The sequence below is a fragment of the Trachypithecus francoisi genome, unplaced genomic scaffold, assembly GCF_009764315.1.
Source record: "Trachypithecus francoisi isolate TF-2019V2 unplaced genomic scaffold, Tfra_2.0 Lachesis_group6, whole genome shotgun sequence".
Taxonomy (NCBI): Eukaryota; Metazoa; Chordata; class Mammalia; order Primates; family Cercopithecidae; genus Trachypithecus; species Trachypithecus francoisi.
Genome location: NW_022681471.1, coordinates 115,416,743 through 115,439,699, shown reverse-complemented (window position 1 = coordinate 115,439,699; position 22,957 = coordinate 115,416,743). Strand labels below are relative to the sequence as shown.

The window sequence follows — 22,957 nt, the reverse complement described above, 5'->3', positions numbered from 1 at the left end:
TGATTTTAGGAGCCTGGTTTCCAAAGCTTAGGTTTGAGGGTGAGGAAACATTTCAGAGTGGGAAATGCCCACTGATCACAGCTAACACAGGAATTTCTTCATTTGTGCTTAGAAATATCTGCCTTTATTAGCTTAAAGAGAAATAATAAACAGGCTAACAGGTCATGACTAAATTTGGTCATTTCTTCTCAAAACAGACTGCCCATCTACCAACAACAGGATCCATATTTCTCCTGGCTCTGACCCCTGTCTGGGTTCTATAAGCACTCCTGACTCTACTCCATCATGGGACCTGGCAACAAATACCCAGAGCCCCCAGAAGTGACACTAAAACCTTGAGGACACTATTCCTTAGCAGCCCCACAATGACAGGGAAGGGAAATATTTTCTAAAAAACCTTTTCCTAGGTTTAATCCTTATGACTTCTAGGACACAGCATCAGGGGAACAGAAGAAAAGGTGATGGTGCATTATCATTAAATCTTTTAGCCAAAATTACTAAGTGTCTTAATTATGTATCAGGTCCTATGTCAGCAGTAGTGTTAAAGATGGCCACTGCTACCTAGGGTCTCACCATCTAGCAATGCTGGAACTCTGAGTGGAGTGGACATGAGCTCCAACTCTTTTTTTTTTTAGACTGAGTCTCGCTCCGCTGCCAGGCTGGAGTGCAGTGGTGCGATCTCGGCTCACTACAACCTCTGCCTCCCAGATTCAAGCAATTCTTCTGCCTCAGCCTCCCGAGTAGCTGGAACTACAGGCTGCGCCACCATGCCCAGCTAAATTTTGCATTTCTTTCTTTTTTTTTTTTTTTAAGTAGAGACAGGGTTAAGGAGAGAAACCAGGCTGATCTCAAACTCCTGACCTCAAGTGATCCGCCCACCTTGGCCTCCCAAAGTGCTGGGATTGCAGGTGTGAGCCACCCTGCCTGGCCAGCTCCAGTTCTTAATCAGAGTTCCAGTCACTTCGTGACCATGCACAAGGTCATAACCTCTCTGAACTGAATAGTCCTTAGTAATAGTTTCTTACCACTGCTCTAACAAATTACCAAAAACTTGGTGACTTAACCCAAAGTTAGTATCTCACAGTTCTGGAGGTTAGAAATCCAGAAACTGTCTTACTGGACTAAAATGGAGGTGTTGGCAGGGCTGCATTCATTCGGGGGCTGCAGGAGAGGAGAGGGGGTTCGCTTGCCCTTTCCAGCTTCTAGGGGTTACCTGCATTCCTTAGCTTGTGTTCCCTTCCTCCATCTTCGAGGCCAGCAGTATGGCATCTTTAATGCTCACTGTCTCTCTGACCTCTGCTTCTATCATCACTAACTCTGATCTTACTGTCTTCCTTTCAAAAAAAAAAATGTTTTTTTAAATTGTGGTAAATACATGTTGCATAAAATTTAACATCTTAACCCGTTTAAAGTATACAGTTCAGTAGTGTTAAGTACAGTTACATTGTGCAAAAGATCATCAGATTTCTTTTCCTCTTGCAAAACTGAAAAAGAAACTCTGTACCCATTAAACAACTCCCTTCTCCCCTCCCAGTAGCTCCTGGCAATCACCAGTCCATTTTCTGTCTCTATAAAGTTGACTTTAGATACCTCATATAGGTTAAGTCATATAGTATTTGTCCTTTTGTGACTGGCCTCTGTCACTTAGCATAATGTATCAAGGTTCATCCACATTGTAGCATGTGTCAGAATTTCCTTCTTTTGAGGCAGAATGATATTCTGTTGCATAGACACCTGGGTTGCTTCCATCTTTTGCCTTCTGTGAATACTGCTATGCACATGGGTATACAATATCTCTGAGACCCTGCCTTCAATTCTTTTGGATATATACCCAGAAGTAAAATTGCTAGATCATATGGTAATTCTATTTTTAATTTTTCAAGGAACTGCCACACTGTTTTTTATGGTAGCTACACCATTTTACATCCCCACTGACAGTATATAAAGGTTTCAATAGTTCCACATCCTCATCAACACTTGTTGTTTTTTCTTTTTTAATAGCAGCCGTCCTAATGGGTGTGAGGTGCAATCTCACAGTGATTTTGATTTGCATTTACCTGACGGTCAGTGATGTTGAGCATCTTTTCATCTGCTTGTTGGTCATTGGTACGTCTTCTTTGGAAAACTGTCCATTCAAGTCCCTTGCCTATTTTGAATCGGGTTATTTGTTTTGTTGTTGAGTTGTAGGAGTTCTTTATAGATTCTGGATATTAACCCCTTATCAGATATATGATTTGAAAATATTTTCTCCATTGTTCAGGTTGCACTTTCAGTCTGTTGATTGTATTGTTTGATGTATAGAAGTTTTACATTTTGATGTTGTCTAATTTATGTATGTTTGCTTTTGTTGCCCATGTGCTTCCCTCTTATAAGGACCCTTGTGATTCTAATCCAAAATCCTTAACCATATCTGCATCACAAGGTAACATTCACAGGTTCTGAAGATTAGAATGTGGACACCTTTGAGGGGCCATTATTCTGCCTACCATAGTCCTTATCCTTAAAATGAGAATAGTAGTATCTAATTCAAAGAGTTATGACAACAAAATAAAATAGCACATGAACTGAGCTTAGAACAGTGCCTGGCATACAGTAAATATTAGCAATTGTCATTAACATAAAGTGTTACAGGAAAAGAGACAAGTGTTGCTAAGGGTACCGGTAAGAACAGAAACTAAAGCCATTCATTCTGCCTGGGAAAACTCTTTCCAAAAGGGACAACATACCAACTTGATCATAAGAAATGAGTAGAATTTAGAAGGTCTGAAAAGAGCAAGCCAGAAGGGAAAATTCTGAATTTTCTCTCACATTCTGACATTGGCATTAACATCCCAGAAATCTTGTTTCTTTCCTAAGAAGCCACATCTGCTTTTTGACAGTAGCTGTGAGGTGATTTTTTTTGTTTATTTATAAGGAAACATGCTCAGCTGAATTTCTGAGTCTTAAACAATTCACAAACTTTTTCCCAGCAAACTATTTTTAGAGTAGAAAGGGATTTTTTTTTTAAAGAAGCAGCTCATATTCATAAAATTTGTCCTCAAAGCTTAAAAACAGATCTAAAAGTTTAGCACCAGCCCTGTCCCACCCTCATCACTCAGTACCAGAAAGGCAGACACAGCATGCCTTTGTGAGTCCTCTGGGACTCTGATTTTTTAAAGTTAACCCCTGCTAATCTCTCTTCCCCTGGAACGTGCACAGTAAATGGCAGGTGAACAGAATAACGAAGGAAAATAATCACTTATTGATGTTCTTCTCATTTCTCCTTGCAGACTTGCTGGGAAGCTGCGATAATTAACTGACTAAAATACAGAACAATTTCTCAACTTGCCCTTGTCCTCTAATGATCAACCACCCCCCTTCCCCCACACCAGTAGAGTAGCTTAGCTTTAGTTCAAGCAGAGCTTCGGTGGTTTCTTTGACTTGGAAGTTAATTTGCTCTGAACCTGGAGCACACAGGGAAACCTGACAAATGGAAATGCAGAACGGTTTTAGATCACACACAGGAGACCTGTGGATACCAATGCACCACATGGGTATCAGTTTTCTGATTGACTGCAAACACAGTGCAGAGACACAAAACACACACACTGGCTGCAACTTATGAGAATTTTACCCAGATACAAACAAAATGAACAGGGCAGGATCTATTACCCTTCTCAGCTATCTTGTTGCTGTCTGTCCATTTAAGCCAATCGGCTATAACCACCCTGGCTCAGCAATAAAACAGCACCTCCAAAAGGTTAAATATGGAAAGGACATGTGGGTGACTGTTTTAAGTCTCCATGACATGTTGAAGGGGGAAAAAAGCACACAGTAATATCTGGGGTTCAGCCCAAGTTAATAGCGTCATTCTACAATTCACACCTTGCCTTATAAATGAGAGATTTGAATTCAATACATTCCATCCACAACCCTAATAACCACTCACGGGGAGGCTAAGTCCACCTAATGCCATTGACTCAGCCACAGAACCAAACGGCACATACCACGGCATCCCAGATACACCAAACAATTTCAGCTGGCATTTAATTTATCTTGCAGCTAGATAATATGGGCAAAAAACTATGTTCTCCTTGAAGGAAAAGAAATAGATACAAACTATTTATTGTGGTGTCTATGTTTAGGAGAAATAGGAAATGCTGAGTTTTCACATGAAATAGATGTTCACATAGGAAGATTAAAATTCAGTCAAAAATTTCCAAGACTGACCCCCAAGTTTGCATCCTTTCATCAGTAATCCCATGGTCTGATTTATGAGTGAACATACGAGTACACATTAATTATCTCAGAAATTTCTAAAATGTAGCTGTTGGAGGTATTCAGGTTGAAAAGACAGAACTGACATTTTAATCTTGTTTTCCTGTCTGGTCAAATTCAGTGTGTACACACACACACACACACACACACACACACACACACATATATATATTTGGGTTTTTTTAAATTAGTAAGATCTTTGTTCTTATTCCATGTAAATTTTCCTGTCCTGAAATAAAGACACCTCCCTGTTAAGCAGAAGGAGGTTTTCACTTCACAAGAGGATATTGAACAATATTATTATACAGCTGCATTTTTTTTTCTTTTTTTTTTTTTTTTTTGGAGACAGGGTCTAGCTCTGTCACTCAGGCTAGAGTGCAGAGCAGTGGCTCGATCTCAGCCCTCTGCAACCTCCACCTCCTGGGCTCAAGCAATCCTCCCATCTCAGCCTCCTGAGCAGCTGGGACTACAGGCATGCACCACCACAACTGGCTAATTTTTGTCTTTTTTTTTCTTTTTCTTTTTTTCCATAGAGACAGGGTCTTGCCATGTTGCCCAGGCTGATCTTGAACTCCTGGACTCAAGCGATCCACCCAGTTCGGCCTCCCAAAGTGCTGGGATTACAGGTGTGAGTCACCACACCAGGCCTTATAATTTGTTTTCATTGCAAATAGTCATGGTATAATTTTGCTCCTTTTCAAAGCAATATTATTGTTGATTTAGCATCACTTGGCAAACAAACAAAAAGAAATTCTGTCTTAACTACCTTCCAGCCACTTTACTCATGATATAACGTACTCAAAATGCACATGGGGCACTTCTTGTTTTTCTCAAGTAGAAGATATTTAATATAATGTGTGGTTGTAATAAGCCACAAGACTGAACTCTCACATTGCAGTTTGGGTACTGGAGCAGTAAAGATTAATCAAACCGCCAGAAAAAATCTCCTGACTTAATGCAGCCATTGGTTTTAACTCCGGATTTTCTCTCTAGTCAATATGACAGAGCATTCCTAAATGGCAGATAAGTTATCTAGTATCACAGAATCATAAAATCAGAGATCAAAGTCCAGAAGTTTATTCTTTCCAAGTTCTCATGCTAAACTCTGTAAGACTTTTGGCACACAATCCCCCACTCCTTTTGTGTCACAGCTGATTCTTGAAAATATCATTTAAAATGTCTACACGCAGTATAACCAAGGGTTCTCACGCTCGGATTCATGGACAAACATCTGAATCTAAAATGGACAAAGGTTATGAATAATAGTTCAAAGAAGAATCATATGTGGCCAGAGACATATGAAAATAATGTCACTAAGAACAGGTTTGTTAGATAAACTAGTGTCATGGGGGTTTGTTGTAAAGATTATTTCGTCATCCAGGTACCAAGCCTAGTACTCAATAGTTATTTTTTCTGCTCCTCTCCCTCCTCCCACCCTCTACCCTCAAGTAGGCCCCCATGTCTGTCCCTTTGTGTCCATGTGTTCTCATCCTTTAGCTCCCACTTATAAGTGAGAACATGTGGTATTTGGTTTTCTGTTCCTGTGTTAGTCTGCTAAGGATGATGGCCTCCAGCTCCATCCATGTTCCCACAAAAGACATGATCTCATTCTTTTTTATGGCTGTGTAGTATTCCATGGTGTATATGTACCATATTTTCTTTATCCAATCTATCTATGATGGGCATTTAGGCTGATTTCATGTCTTTGCTATTGTGAATAGTGTGGCAATGAACATACTTGTGCGTGTGTCTTTATGGTGGAATGACTTATATTCCTTTGGGTATATACCCGGTAATGGGATTGCTGGGTCGAATGGCAGTTCTGTTTTTAGCTCTTTGAAGAATCACCACACTGCTTTCCACAGTGGTTGAACTAATTTACATTCCCACCAACAGTGTATAAGTGTTCCCTTTTCTCTGTAACCTTGCCAGCATGTTATTTTTGACTTTTTAGTAGCCATTCTGACTGGTGTGAGACGGTACCTCACTGTGGTTTTGATATGCATTTCCCTAATGATCAATGATATTGAGCTTTTTTTCATATGCTTCTTGGTCACATGTATGTCTTCTTTTAAAAGCGTCTGTTCATGTCCTTTGCCCACTTTTTAATGTTTTTTTTCTTGTAACTTTAAGTTCCTTATAGACACTGAATATTAGAACTTTGTCAGGTGAACAGTTTGCAATATTTTCTCTCATTCTCTAGGTTGTCTGCTTACCCTGTTGATAGTTTCTTTTGCTAACAGACTGAATTTTTAAGGTTTATTTTACCCAGGAATGGGGGGTTGAGCCTTCTCCTACATTACTATGAGAGTCTGAGTTGGCACACTTTGGCGAAGACCAGCTGGCAATATGGATTATAGGCCAAAAAGAAAAAAACAACACCGCTCATATTCTGAACCTAGTAACTCTACTTATAAGGACTTACCTAGGGAAGTAATCACAGATGTGCTTCAAAGAGGATTTAAAGTGTGTTCAAAATTTTTTCTTTATAGAAAATTAGAGCAATCTAAGATATTAACAATTGGGGCACTATAAGGTAGGTCTGTGTGCTTTCAAAGTCGGCTACTGAGTGTGACTGGGATCCCTGGGAGGCCTCAAAGCTATGGGGAGGGTAACTGTAAACTGCAACATTGACAAGATGTAGCCTGGGCTCTCCACTCCTGCCTCAGTGGTGGTGCAGCTCTGCTTGAAGCTCTCTGGTCTTTGAGGAAAGGGTTCTGCAACTTTAAAAAACTTGAAAAACATTACTGATGCTGTAGAAAATTAAGTAACATAATATTACACTTAAAAGTTGGTTACAGCTGGGCACCGTGGCTCATGTTTGTAATCCCATCACTTTGGGAGGCTGAGGCAGGCAGATGACCTGAGGTCAGGAGTTCAAGATCAGCCTGGCCAACAAGGTGAAATCCTATCTCTACTAAAAATACAAAAATTAGCCGGGCGTGGCAGCGGGCACCAGTAATCCCAGTTACTCAGGAGGCTGAGGCAGGAAAATTGCTTGAACCTAGGAGGCGAAGGTTGCAGTGAGCTGAGATTGTGCCATGGTACTCCTGCCTGGGTAACAAAGCGAAACTCCATCTCAAAAAAAAAAAAAAATTGGTTACAATTTTCTGTGTATTTCACCACAATTAAAACAAGCAAACAAAAAAATCGCTTATAAAACACCACCTACAATATGATTCCATTTTTGTAGAAAAATAACAAACACATATCATCATGCTTATAACAAATGACTGGCTAGAAAGTGAATTATCTTTCTGGTTCCTGCCTGCATTTTACAATTTTAAGTATACACTTTATTTAAGAAAAAATACTTGGCTGGGCGCAGTGGCTCACGCCTGTAATCCCAGCACTCTGGGAGGCCAAGGCGGGCGGATCACGAGGTCAGGAGATCAAGATCATCCTGGCTAACACGGTGAAACCCCATCTCTACTAAAAATACAAAAAAATTAGCCAGGTGTGGTGGCGGGCGCCTGTAGTCCCAACTACTTGGGAGGCTGAGGCAGGAGAATGGCATGAACCCAGGAGGCGGGGCTTGTAGTGAGCTGAGATCGCACCACTGCCCTCCAGCCTGGGCAACAGAGCAAGACTCCGTCTCAAAAAAACAAAAAAGAAAAAAGAAAAAAATACTTGTGTTGGTGGTTTAAAAAAAAGGAAATTCATGACATTTGCTAAAGTGGAAGAGGAAAAAGAGAAAAACAGTTGGGAAAAATGCCTTAGAAAAGTCATTTAAATTATTGCCAATGACGGTGTCCTCTTTAAAAACTCAAAGTTATTACCGACAATAAGAGAGTCCGTTTATCTTCTGGGAGCGCTGTTAGGGGAAATCCACTGGTACAGCTGAAGAGTAATCTTTTAATAAAGCGAGTTACCACCACCTCTAACAGCTTTGAGAAGCTTTGTGACCTTCAAAGCAGAACCAAGGAGAGAAAGAAATGAAAGGAGGGAGGTCAAAGGAAAGCTAGCAATCAGAAAAAATAAGGCCCAAAGAGCCTGGGGCCAGTTTTTGTTGTTGTTTTTTTTTTTTTTTTTGAGAAGAAAATTTGAGGCCTAATAAGGGCGATTTCCTCAGCTTCCTGAGTCACCACCCATGCTCCCCCCATTTCCTCTCCTTTCCAACACTGAACATGAACATGAAAATTAACGGGAGCTGTAATAATCATTCCCAGGGAGAATAGTCTCTGCAGTAGAGAAAGTCAAAGGAAGCATTCAGAATGCTGGGAATATCCCATGGAGATGGGCGAGGACAAATGTAATGCAAAGTGAAAAGTGTGTGGGTGGTTTGTCAGGGAAAAGGGTCAGGAGGAGGATGTAAACCACAAATTAAACACGACTGTAAAACTTCCAGCTGGCTCTTCCTCCTCATCTTCCCCCACTCTTGTGACAGGTGTGACAAGATCATGAGAAAACCTGTTCACTGTGTGGGGCTTTGGGGCACACCCATTTTTGCCAAGCATAACCTTTCTGCAACTTGTAAGAAACCATATGTGGCATTGACCCAGGCCAGTGTGCTCCACCTGGCAAGTGTTTCTGGGGTAGCCCGTTTACAGAGAGTGGGAGAGGCAGACCCATAGACACAGAAAAAACAGAACCCCCATACACAGAGACACTGATGCACAAGCATAGGGACTCACATAGAGAATACAGATAGGCACACAGACACACAAATAGGAGAGAAACCCGTAAGAGGAGATCTCCCAGCCTCCAGGGTGGCCCATGACACAGGTTTCGTTCCTCCTTTCACCTCTGGCTCTCCGAGCTGTCACTCATTCCAGAGCTTCCTTTGTACTAGATCACAACTTGCTCTTTGGAATTGTACCTCACTTCAAATTATTCAAATTCAGCACAAAGTATATTTGTATTTTCTATAACTGTAAAGCCACAGGTTTGTGCACATGTCTGAGTCAACTGCATTCACTAGTCTTTTACCTACTGCTTTCACAGATGTGGGCTCATACTTCTGAACTCAAATGCAAATTTTCTCAAGCAATTCAGTTTCTGTCTCTCTCACATACACAAGCGTGAGCACAGACCCCCCCCCCCACACACACACACCATAAGAATCATCATTTTCGGCCGGGCACGGTGGCTCACGCCTGTAATCCCAGCACTTTGGGAGGCCAAGGCGGGCGGATCACGAGGTCAGGAGATCGAGACCATCCTGGCTAACACGGTGAAACCTTGTCTCTACTAAAAATACAAAAACTAGCCAGGCGTGGTGGCCGGCGCCCGTAGTCCCAGCTACTCGGGAGGCTGAGGCAGGAGAATGGCGTGAACCCGGGAGGCGGAGCTTGCAGTGAGCCGAGATCACGCCACTGCACTCTACCCTGCGCGACAGAGCAAGACTCTGGCTCAAAAAGAAAAGAAAAAAAATAATCGTCATCATTTTCTGGACTGGTGTCTCCTCCCCAGGTCCCCGCTGATGGTGCCACTGTGTGAAAGGCATGTGGCTCTGGGGAGAAGCAGCTCATGTCCTGAGAACACCCTGTCACCGTTTCATAGAAAACAGAATTAGCAGCTGTTTGTCAGCATTTGCAAATGTTACATGACTTCAAAAGGCAGAATTCTGGGAACTCAGTAGCTGCACTGTCACCAAGGTCAAATAGTCCTCATGGCTAAAAAACTCTCCCAACTCTCCTACCTGCAGGGTCTTTTTTGACTGTCTTTTTTTTTTTTTTTAGGAGTTCACCCTGATTTTATCCTTTTCCTCCTATTTCTGGTATAAAATAAAAGTACTTGATTTCCTACTCTGTAACGTGTGCTTTGGTTTTTTCATCTTACCTTTTATAAACAACCACCTGAGCAAAGTAAAAATAAATCTTTGCGTAGATCCTTTTGTTAATCTCCAGTGATGCTCACTTGGTGAACTTTTAAGAAACCTAAGGAAATTCTAGTTTATACTGCCTTCCCCAATAAATATGGGGTGTTTATTAACTTTATTACACACAGAAAAATGAATCTTCAGCTTTACATTTTAAAAACTATATTCTTTAAATTACAGAGAAATCCAAAAGTTTTAAGTAGACAAAAAAAGTAATCATCAAAGGGGTCTTCCTATTTTACAAAGCTAGACCCCCACACCTGGCCAGACCTCCTATGAGAGCATCAAGGCTTCTGAGGGGAGCGCGTTGGTTCCCTCATTCTCCTCCCCAAAGCCCTCTCTGTTTAGTAGTGTCACACAGACTTTTCACAAAGGATTTGTCACCAGTCCACAGAGCACAGTCTCTGGAAATTCCATCTGTGGTTTGACATCAGGGGATTTTATCAGACTGGAGGGCAGAAGCTATCCAAACTGACTTGAGGCAAAATCTCTCCACAGGTCTTCATGAGTATACGACAAGAATTCTGAAACTGAGGCCCTGCAACATCCGCTCTGTTCCATCAGCCTCACTGAGGTAAAGTACCACACCAATGTCAAAAGCTCCAAACACACCAGGAAAGCCGATGACATCATGGAACTAAAGAAATGTTTCTCTTCTCAAATGTTCACTTGGCTTCTAAACAAATCTAAATATTGGGTGGGCTTGGTTTGCTTTCAATTAACTGTTCTTATTTAGCCTCTAAGCCTTTTCTGGAAAGTTTTCCCTCACACTTTCAACTATTGATTTACACATCAAGCCTTGTTCGATGTTTCTCACAAAATATTAGCACTGTATCTTAAACTCATGTGCCTGCTTACTCTAACTCATTCATTACTGGGGAAAATTGAGTGCCAACATTAACTCTAAACGGAAGAATTAGTTGTATTAGTCCAGGACTGACTCCAGTCCATTAATAAACCATACAACAAATTAGTCCTTGGCCTATTTGGAGTACCCGGGCCCTGGACACCATCATCCTGCATCATGGACACCATCGCTCCTCTGCTCTGTGTCTAATTCATCTTTTTCAGAGACTTACTCCTATTCATGCTTCTTAATGAGCCAAAGGCACTAAAGATCTGCTTTAAATGGCCTTTCAGGAAAATTACCTTCTCGATTACAGCTAGGAAAGTATCTTAGCAGCTGTGTTTTCACTGAAACAGACATAATATCAGAAGATTTGCAAGCTACTTCACATTTATTATCCCCCATTGATATTTAATAATTCTACTTGTAAGCGCCGCAGCCTAATTTGCCCCTTGCAAATTGCCAAGAATAAGATGTTGTCCTCTTCCCATGGCGCCTGCAGGGAGCTCGCCTGATATTTAGCACAAATGTGACTAGCCCAAAGGACAATAGAGTGTGCCAAGAATTCATTCCCCCACCCCCTAAAAGGAATTGACTGCTACAGCTAACTTACAGGAAAGACCTCAGAAGATACTTTCCTCAAAATGCTCTAAAGTCAGAACTCTCAGAATAACATGTCAATGTCCACGCTTCCACGTGTGAGCCATAAGTGCTCTGTGCTGTTGGAGGAAATCTGATGTGGAAATGTTTTATGGCCTGAGATTCTTGCTCAAGTGGCCTAGCAGGGCCTAAGAGAAGATGCTGGGGGAGGAATGAAAGCAGGAGGGAAAGACTGCCTCACAGATGCAACTCCCTGGAGAAAACCCTCAAGAAGAGTGGGAGTGGGTGAGGTATCCACTAGGCAGTGATGTTCCTGGGCCATCAGACAACACAATTAAGTCCATATCAAGCAGAGTCCCATGGAAAAAATAAAAGAAATTTTTAAAAAAAGAATTAATTCTAAATCTAGCTTGGCAACCTGGTTCTTTTTTTTTTTAGAAAGAGACAGGATCTCGCTCTGTCACCCAAGCTGGAATTCAGTGGCATAATCATAACTCATTGTAATCTCAAACTCCTGGGCTCAAGTGATCCTCCCACCTCAGCCTACTGAGTAACTGGGACCACAAGCGCACACCACCATGTCTGGCAAATTTTTTCTTTTTAATTTTTTTTAGAGACAAGGCCTTGCTACGTTGCCCAGGATGGTCTCAAACTCCCGGCCTCAGGCGATCCTTCTGCCTCAGTCTCCCAAAGGGCCAGGATGACAGGTGGGAGCCACTGTGCCTGGCTGACAGCCTAGCTCTTTAAGCCACTTCCTCTCTTAGTTTTACAGACACCCTCACCATCCTGAATATTTTAACATACCTCTGATTTAAACCAAACCACCAACCACCTGCCACCTGAATCTGTACTGAAAGAGCACACAACCACCCCAAGAGTGGAAAGACTCATTAAAAGATCACTGAGCAAGACAAACTTGAATGAAGATTCCCTCCATCTCTCTTAACACTCTCCAGCTACCACCAGTTGTCTTTAAACCTCTGAGGATAAAAAAGATAGGCCCTTGAGCCTCCAGATGACAATGCAATTTGAGGAACCACAGTGCACTCCCCATTTCACTAAGGACTGCAGCTTCCACCAGCAACTGGCCAGGGCTTTGTGCTACAGAGTCAGGTGGGAGGGTCAGACACAGAGCCTGGAGCCACAGGGATCCTTCCAGAAGAAACTGCCCTGCCCTAAATACAGGGGAAAATCCCACCAAGAGGAGAGCAGAGGAAGTCAACAGAAAGGGCCAGGGCTGAAAGGTTATAATATTCAGTACAGCCTTGGGCCAGCTGAAACACAAGGGCATGTGGCAGGCTGAGGCCCTAGCCTTCCCATACCTGCTGGCTTACTGGATGAGTTCCCATGAAGCCCTAAGGACCTCGGGCTCTGTTTTTAACCCCCTAGTTCTCACCTCCACTACCTGAAGGAATTTGAATTAGGCACTGCTTCTTATACTCTGAAGGGCCTGTCTAAAGCTGCATTCATTGGTGGAACAGGCACACACCACTGCTAGGCGCTGCCCCTAGAGGTCTGGATGGGCTCCCTGGATGCAAGGGCCTCAAACACACCAGTCCTCCAGTGCCTTACTTTGCCTACTTGGAAGCAATTGCAGGGGAACAGGGGCAACGAGGGGTGAACCAGAGCAGTAGTTCTCAAAATGGGGTTCCACACGAGAAGCATCACCAGAGAACCTGTTAGAAATGCAGATTCTCTGGCCCAGCCCAGACTACTGAACTAGAAGGCATGGGGTGGGGTCCAGCAGACTGTGTTTGAGCAAGTCCTCCAGGAGGTTCTGACCTGTGCTCTGGTGTGAGAGTCACCATCCAGAGAAACAAAAAAGGTTGAGGCTACAGGAGGAGCCGAGATCCTCTGGAGAAGCTGGCTGGATCCCACCCCATGGGGATGAGCACTTAAGTGGGGGGCAGGGATTCCTTCATATCCTACTCCTCCAGGATGAAAGAAAAGCTGGTCTTATCAGGAAACACTAAAGCAGTGGAAAGCTCAGAGAACACGGCAGTGCAGAAAATGAAAGGGGAAAATTCGGCCGGGTGCAGTGGCTCACGCCTGTAATCTCAGCACTTTGGGAGGCCGAGGCGGGTGGATCATAAGGTCAGGAGTTCGAGACCAGCCTGGCCAAGATGGTGAAACCCCGTCTCTACTAAAAATACAAAAATTAGCTGGACACAATGGCAGGTGCCTGTAATCCCAGCTACATGGGAGGCTGAGGCAGGAGAATTGCTTGAACCCAGGAGGAGGAGGTTACAGTGAGCCGAGACTGCACAACTGCACTCTAGCCTGGGAGACAGAGCAAGACTCTGTCTCAGAAAAAAAAAAAAAAAGAAAGAAAGAAAGAAAGAAAGGGGAAAATTCAGACTCACCCTCTCCTTGGAACTCGCTCAATTCCTCCTTGACCTAACGAGCCTGGCAATCGGGCAGATACGAAGTGAATACACAAGTCCTGACCTCTTCACATACTTCCTAAGGATCTGAGAACTAGGGAGGCCAGTAAATATTCTAGAGACTACAATCCTTGTGCAAAGTGGGAAAACGAAATCGAAAGCCCAGTCGGTGTGATCTGAGGAAGGTACCGCCACTCCCATGACTGACTTTTCCACCTACGAGTAGTGAGCTACAGACAGTTGAAGCAGCAGGGGCTTCCAGGAGTGACACGTTGGCCTGCTTACAAGGGCAGAACTGACTAGTGGAGGTGGAAATTGAGTAAGGATAAAATACAATAAGATAAAATTAAAAGGATAAAATTACAAAAGGATAAAATTATAATTACGATAAGGAAGTGATTACATGTGGGTCCAGCATTTTGTTCCTTTCTATTTCACTGCTGCTCAGTACCAACCTATACCTCACTTTTTGATGCCATTGTCATTCACTCATTCATTCATTATTTGCTCATTCATTTTGTTCAACAATGAAACCAACGCTCAAGCAGATGGAGGTGGCTGGGCACAATGGCTCACACCAGTAATCCCAACCTTTTAGGAGGGCGAGGTGGGCAGATCACTTGAGCCCAGGAGTTTGAGACCAGCCTGGACAATATGACGAAACCCTGTCTCTATAAAGAAAAGAAATTAAGTTAGCCAGGTATGGTAGTGCTCACCTGTAGTCCCAGCTACTTGGGAGGCTGAGGTGGGAGGACTGCTTGACCCCAGGAGGTCAAGGCTGCAGTGAGCCATGATTATACCTCTGCACTCCAGCCTGGGTGAGAGAGCAAGACCCTGTCTCAATAAAAAAAAGGAGGAGGAGGAGGTGAGAGTTAGCAAGATGTGTTAACATCATGTATTGGGGGTTCATATTTCCTATTATCTGCTTGGCTTTAGGTCTAGTTTCCAGGAAAACAGCACTTTAAATGACTGACTCCACTGATCAGTATTTACATATGCACTTTCTAAATTTTAGCAGTCTGTCTATAATTATTGTCTTATAATCAATTCCTAGAAAATGAATTACTGATATAGTAGATATAAAATGATACACAAATATTTCTATACAAAGATAATTATTGCAGCTTTATTTTCAAGGGCAAAAAAGATGGGAAATAATGCCTGCCATGAAGCGGCCCATTAAATAGATTATGGTATATTCTTACAATGAGATTTAAAATGTTCTCAGAAGAGATATAATACTTTTGGGAAGTGCTCATAATATATCAAGTGGACAAAGGATCAATATAGCAGATACAATGTACCAGTGTGTCTAAGTCTAATATATAGAATGCCTTGAGGATCTTGCTAAAATGCAGATTCTGCATTTCTAACAGGCTCCAGGTGATGGGATTGTCCTCCATATTTTACAATCAGAAATGTTTTCTTAAGTTTTAAGTAAAATTTTAGGCCAAGCATGGTGGCTCATGCCTGTACTCTCAGCACTTTGGGAGGCCAAGGTGGGAGGATTGCTTGAGTACACGAGTTCTAGACCAGCCTAGGCAACATAGTGAAACCCCGTCTAAATAACAACAACAAAAAATTAGCTAAGCATAGCGGCATGCACCTGTGGTCCCAGCTATCAGAAGGCTGAGATTCTGTACCCCTTAAGGATACAGAGGATCACTTGAGCCTGGGAGGTCGAGACGGCAGTGAGCCATGATTGTACCACTGTACTCTAGCCTGGTGAGACTCTGTCATCAAAAAAAAAAAAAAAAACACTTTATATGAAACATCCAGAAAAGGCAGATCTAGAGAGAGAGCAGACAGCAGGCAGTGAAGCTGGGAGTGGGAATGGGAATTAACAATAAATGGGCATGAAGGATGTGGATATTATTGGGGTGAAGAAAATGTTCTAAAGCATTTTATGATGATGGTTGCATAACTGGGTATGTTTACTAAAAACCATTGAGCTATATTCTTGAAATGAGTGAATTATATGATATTTAAAATGTGCCTCAATAAAGTTACTTTCTGAAGGCTTTTTTTAAATGGCCAGGCAGATTTTTTAAACTATCACATTATGAAGGCTTTTGTTTCTTCTGCTTCCTTTTCAAGGCCCCATCCTGAATTGGTACTCCTACTGTGGTAAGTTGCATGGCAACCCCCTAAAAAGATATGTCAACATTCTAATTCCCAGAATCAGGACCTTATTTGGGGAAAGGGTCTTTGCTGATGTAGTTAAGGATCCTGAGATGAAGACATCATTCTGGATTATCCTGGGGGTCCCTAAATCCAACGACAAGTGTTGTCCTCATATGAAACACACAGAGGAGAAGATGGACAGAGGAGAAGGCAATGTGAAGAGGAAGCAGAGATAGGCGTGATGTGGCTGGAAGCAAAGGAAAGCCAGGAGCCACCAGAAACTGGGAGAGGCAAGAAATGGCTACTCCCCTACAATACCGTTGGAGGGCACACTGATTCTGGACTTCTGGCCTCCAGAAATCAGAGATAATAAATTTCTGCTGTTTTAAGCCACCCAGTTTGTGGTCATTTGTTGTGGCAGCCAAGGAAAACTAATCTGTCCATCAATGAGGCCTCTGGGGCTGGTTCCACCAGGAGCTCCACTCAGATCCCAAGACAGCCAAAGACTGGCTAGCCATGGTGGCGTGAGCAGAGGAGAGGAAAGGAAGGCTTTGTACATACACAACAAAAGAGAGCCCAGGACGGACATGTTTTGCAAGATGGGATTCTGCCGGAAACACCTAGTGACATTCTGAGAATACGAACTACTTAAAAGAGCACTTGAGGCCAGACGTTCTTCGCCGAGAGTCGTCGGGGTTTCCTGCTTCAACAGTGCTTGGACGGAACCCGGCGCTCGTTCCCCACCCCGGCCGGCCGCCCATAGCCAGCCCTCCGTCACCTCTTCACCGCACCCTCGGACTGCCCCAAGGCCCCCGCCGCCGCTCCAGCGCCGCGCAGCCACCGCCGCCGCCGCCGCCTCTCCTTAGTCGCCGCCATGACGACCGCGTCCACCTCGCAGGTGCGCCAGAACTACCACCAGGACTCAGAGGCCGCCATCAACCGCCAGATCAACCTGGAGCTCTACGCCTCCTACGTTTACCTGTCCATGTCTTACTACTTTGACCGCGATGATGTGGCTTTGAAGAACTTTGCCAAATACTTTCTTCACCCATCTCATGAGGAAAGGGAACATGCCGAGAAACTGATGAAGCTGCAGAACCAACGAGGTGGCCGAATCTTCCTTCAGGATATTAAGAAACCAGACTATGACGACTGGGAGAGCGGGCTGAATACGATGGAGTGTGCTTTACATTTGGAAAAAAATGTGAATCAGTCACTACTGGAACTGCACAAGCTGGCCACTGACAAAAATGACCCCCATTTGTGTGACTTCATTGAATGAAGCACCTGAATGAGCAGGTGAAAGCCATCAAAGAATTGGGTGACCACGTGACCAACTTGCGCAAGATGGGAGCACCTGAATCTGGCTTGGCAGAGTATCTCTTTGACAAGCACACCCTGGGAGACAGTGATAATGAAAGCTAAGCCTCAGGCTAATTTCCCCATAGCCATGAGGTGACTTCCCTGGTCACCAAGGCAGCGCATGCATGTTGGGGTTTCCTTTACCTTTTCTGTAAGTTGTACCAAAACATCCACTTAAGTTCTTTGATTTGTACCATTCCTTCAAATAAAGAAATTTGGTACCCCCCCCCAAAAAAAAAAGAGCACTTGAAAGGAGTACCTCTCCATAGCACAGCTGCTCTGTCACCACTCTGACAGTTCATGAGGCTCTTTCAGACAGATCTCAGCTTCCTCTTTAACTGTTTCCAGCAACACAACCTGCGGCTCACTAGCACCCCCAAAACAGTTGCTGATGCCTTTCTCCAGTTAAAATAACAGGTCAGGCATGGTGACTCATGCCTGTAATCCCAGCACTTCGAGACGACAAGGTGGGAGGATCTCTTGAGCCTAGAGTGCGTGAGACCAGCCTGGGCAACATGGCGAAACCCTGTCTACCAAGAGAAAAAAAAAAAAAGCTACAAAAATCAGCCAGCGTGGTGGCATGTGCCTGTAGTCCCAGCTACTCGGGTGGTTGGGGTGGGAGAATCACTTGAGCCCAAGAGGTCGAGGTTGCAGTAAGCTGTGATCGTGCCACTGCACTCTCCAGCCTAGGTGACAGAGCGAGACCCTGTCTCAAAAACAACAACAACAAAATGACCACTGAGGCTCACTGACTCTGGAGGCAACTCACAACCCTTTTTCTCGTTGCAAACCACACTTTAAGGAGTTTCTTTTTCTTTGAAAAGCATTTAGTAAGACTGTAGAGTAGCAAACCCCAGTGTTTTAGTTAATTGACACATAATAATTGTACATATTTATGGGGTACCTGTGCTATTTCAATACATATATACAATGCATAATAATCAAATCAGAATAATTAGCATATCCATTACCTCAAACATTGAGCATTTGTGCTGGAAACATTTGAAATCCTCTCCTCTAGCTGTTTGAAAATATACAATAAATTGTTGTTTACAGTCAGCCTACGATGCCACAGAATACTAGAACTTATTCTTCCCATCTAGCTGTAATTCTGTATCCCTTAATCAACCTCTCCCTATCCTCCTCTCTCCCTACCCTTCCCAACCTCTAATAACCATAATTCTACTGTTTCTATGATCTCAGACTTTTTAGCTCCCAGATATAAGTAAAAACATGCACAGACCCTAGAATTTTGAACAGCTGTCTGAAAATGGGAAATATCAGTGTATTTGAAATGTCTATTCATATTCATTAACTCAAGCCTCAGAAAACAAACAAAACACACACACACACACACACAAATCCTCACCTAATTTTACAAATTTAACCACTTCTAAGGGTGGATGTTTTAGCCAAAACAAACCATATCCATATCCTTAACTTTTTATTCCAAGTACATCATGCAATCAATTCACTGGTTCTTATTTTCCAAGAGTTACTTCCAAGACATTAGGGAACTCAATTTCCAAAAAATCCTGCTGGCATTCAAAGACCAGCAGAATTACTAAATCCTTCTACTGGAAAATTCAGGCCATTATGTTCCCCAAATGGGCTTAAAATGAACCCGTATCAATTATTTAACGACCATCTGGTTGCTAACAAGAGACTTTTGGAAACCAGGCTTAAAATAAAAATGTACAAACTAGCATAAAGTTCAGAAGATCAACAAGATTCAATACTCAGACCACATCTGTCCTTTCTTATCAGCATTTTTTCCTCTAATTCCAGAATTTTCATTTTCCTCAGTTGCTCATTGCTTTGACTTCTTCTCATGGTAAGATTACCATTAAGACTTCCTATGAGATTCATTATAAAAATGATTATGTCAAGAGGAGGTTTGTTTTCTATCCGTGTATATTTAGGAAATGTGGTACACAATTAAGCTTAACTTAAAATCACTTTTTAGATGGTAGCTTTTTTGTTATTCAAAGAATGGTACCCACTGCACAAAGAGGAAGTCCCAAATCCAGAATGTTATTTTAAGAAACACTATATCCTGAGATGGTTTTACTTGTAGGTGACCACCTCGGAGTATCATTTGAGGGGCAGTGAAAATATGTCTATCTAAAAATCTCACTACCTCCCCCCACTCTCCAGTATTCCAGAAAGTCTGAAATTTTCATCATCAGATTTATTATTTTAAGTTTTTAGACACAATCTCACTCTGTCGCCCAGGCTGGAGTGCAGTGGTGTGATCTCAGCTCACTGCAACCTCCACCTCCTGGGTTCAAGCGATTCTCCTGCCTGAGCCTCCCGAGTAACTGGGATTACAGGCCTGCACCACCACGCCCAACTGATTTTTATGTTTTTAGTAGAGATGGATGGGGTTTCACCATGTGGGCCAGGCTCGTCTCAAACTCCTGACCTCAAGCGATCTGCCCACCTTGACCTCCCAAAGTGCTGCGATTACAGGCATGAGCCACCGCGCCCAGCCCGGAATTTTCAAGTTTAATGATAGACCCAAACAATGTTAGAACCAAAAGAGGTCTTAGAATTCATCTGGTTCAACTTCCTAATTATACAGGTGTAGGTACGTGCCTTGCCCAAAGTAACACTCCTACTCCAACAAATATATACTCAGTACCCACCCAGCACCAAGCACAGTGCCAGGTACTGGGCAAATGAAGATACCACCCCACCCCCTGCCCCAGTCTCTCTAAATTCATAATCTAGGCCGGGCGCGGTGGCTCAAGCCTGTAATCCCAGCACTTTGGGAGGCCGAGACGGGCGGATCACGAGGTCAGGAGATCGAGACCATCCTGGCTAATACGGTGAAACCCCGTCTCTACTAAAAAAATACAAAAAACTAGCCGGGCGAGGTGGCAGGCGCCTGTAGTCCCAGCTACTCCGGAGGCTGAGGCAGGAGAATGGCGTGAACCCGGGAGGTGGAGCTTGCAGTGAGCTGAGATCTGGCCACTGCACTCCAGCCTGGGTGGCAGAGCGAGACTCCGTCTCAAAAAAAATAAAAAAAATAAAAAAAAATAAATTCATAATCTAGTCCGATAAGAGACAAAATTCAATTTAAGAACTTTGAGAGAAAAAGTTGTCCTTGGTCACAAAAGCATAAAGGAAAATGTGCTAGTTTTTTAAGTCAAAGTATTTGGTATAAGAATTCTCAAGCACCTTCGGAGGATGAGGTGGGCAAACTGCTTGAGCCCAGGAGGTGGAGATCAACCTGGTCTGGGCGACATGGTGAAACCCGGTCTCTACAAATAATACAAAAAAAAAACATTAGCTAGGCATGGTGGTACATACCTGTGGTCCCAGCTACTTGGGAGGCTGAGGTGGGAGCATCACTTGAGCCAGAGAGGCAGAGATTGCAGTGAGCCAAGACTGCGCCACTGCACTCCAAGCTGGGCGACAGAGTGAGACCCTGTCTCAAAAAAAAAAAAAAAATATATATATATATATATATTCTCAAACTGCTCAGAATTATTCTCTTAACTGGAGGGTATAGTGTACTGAGGCATTCTGATGAGCTACAGCATGAAATTATTATGAGCCATAAAACCTTATACTCCAAGAGGGGGCAAAAAGTAAAGTTAGCCCAAGTATCTATCAATGAATGAATGGATAAACAAAATGTAGTATATCCATACAAGAGGATATGATTCAGCCTTAGAAAGGAAGGAAATCCTGTCACATGCTACCACATGGATGAACCTTGAGGACATTATGCTAAGTAGAATAAGAAAGTCACAAAAAGACAAATCACATATGATTCCACTTACATGAAGTACTTGGAGCAGTCAAATTCAGACACAGAACACAGAATGGTGGTTACTGGGGCTGGGGGGAGGGGGAAATGGAGAGCTGGTGTTTCTTGGCTGCAGAGTTTCAATTTTGCAAGATAAAAAAGTTCTGAAGACTAGTGGCACAACAATGTGAATGTACTTAATGCTATTTGAACCATACACTTCAAATGATTAAGATGATAAATTTTATGTTATGTGTATTGTGCAATAATTTTTTAAAATTTTTTTTAAGTAAAATCAAATGAGTTTAATGAGATGAGCCAAATTCCATTAAAGACAGCTTTTCCCACCTAAGCTCTAATTTACTCTGCATGTCTGGGGCCATGGTGGGACTCAGGAGGTCAGAGTAATATTTCTAAATTATTCCATCAGAATGGCATTGCCTTCAAAATAATCGAGGACAGGGAAGAAGGGGGAAGAATGAGGAGAAGAGAGAACCAACAAAACAGCAATGGCCAGCAGATGATAACTGCTGAAGATAGACGATGGGTAAAAAGGGTTCCTGAGACCAGCCCCTCTACTGAGTGTTATGTTTGAAACCTTTCTAGTGGCAGCCAACAAAAGTGAAAAGCTGGTGAAGGGAATTTCATTCTCTGGGCAAATGCAAAAGTTTATCTCTAGGATATCTGGTGTAGCTGGTTATCTTCGTTTATTATGTCCCAGCAAGGCAAAACACTAAGTCAATTTAAGAGTATCAACAGTGTGACCAAATACTATTATTGTCATACCTGCCAAACTTTTTGAATAGGATACATTTACATCATTCAAATCACACACATACACACAAACATCCCCATACACAATCGAGCTCCCATTCTCCCAGTTTGCCACTACCACACATAGGTTATTAGTTTCTTAAGCAACTTCTAGTTTCTTTAAGAAAATATCATACATTAGCATATCATACTCACTGTCCTGCACCGTGCTTTTCTCACTGAACAATAATATATTTGGAAGGTTCATAGCGGTAAAAAGCATCCTCATTCTTTTTTCTGACTGTAGAGTATTCTACTTTATGGATGTACTATAACTTATATATCCCAAGTTGATGGACATTTAGGATGTATACAATATTTTTCTGTTACAAATCGTCACATATCTTGTGAAGAAAATTTTTATTAAAACCTGGTAGTACAAAATACACTGTGACTATTATACAGCTTAATGATATATGTTAATATTGTCTTGAGCTGGTATTCTCTCTCCTCTCCTGGGATCTCTAACTCTTTAAGGCACAGCCCAAACCTAGCTAAGTTCCTCAACAAAGCCTGCCTTTGATCATTCTGGTCCACAACAAGCACTTCTTCTTAATTTCTGTACTACACATTCTCACACAACTTTGCATGTATTATATATTTTTTGGCTGTTTGATGTGAATTGTGTGTTCCTGGAGGCCACAGCTATTGCCTATTCTATTTCTGTATTCTGCACAGCCCCTAGCAGTTTCAGCAAGGAGAACATATTTAACAAACACTGATAATTAACTAGCATTAGTAAATGTTTCCCTTATTCATGATTCACAGGTTTTCTGGACTTGAGATGTCCTTCAGAGAAGGGGTCTAGCCAGTTTGATTCTGTGAATTGTTGTAAAATCATAATCAAATAGTGATTCATTGCAAAAAAAAAAAAAAAAAAAAACTAAATCCAACAAATTGAATCCTCTTGGCACGCTCTGCACACAGAATAGGAAACATCATGACATTCAGAAGGTGCCCGACATCTCAATTCACAAGCACAAAATGATATT

General features: G+C 42.6%; 1 protein-coding gene and 1 pseudogene across 2 annotated transcripts in view; one reads left to right on the top strand and one right to left on the bottom strand.

Moving 5' to 3' along the window:
• The window catches only part of SH3KBP1 (SH3 domain containing kinase binding protein 1), a 274,242-nt gene that overhangs the window by 238,860 nt on the left and 12,425 nt on the right, over positions 1-22,957 (bottom strand).
• LOC117077360 lies at positions 16,703-17,621 on the top strand (annotated as a pseudogene). Its single transcript, XR_004434742.1, has one exon. The product of XR_004434742.1 is annotated as a ferritin heavy chain-like (transcript).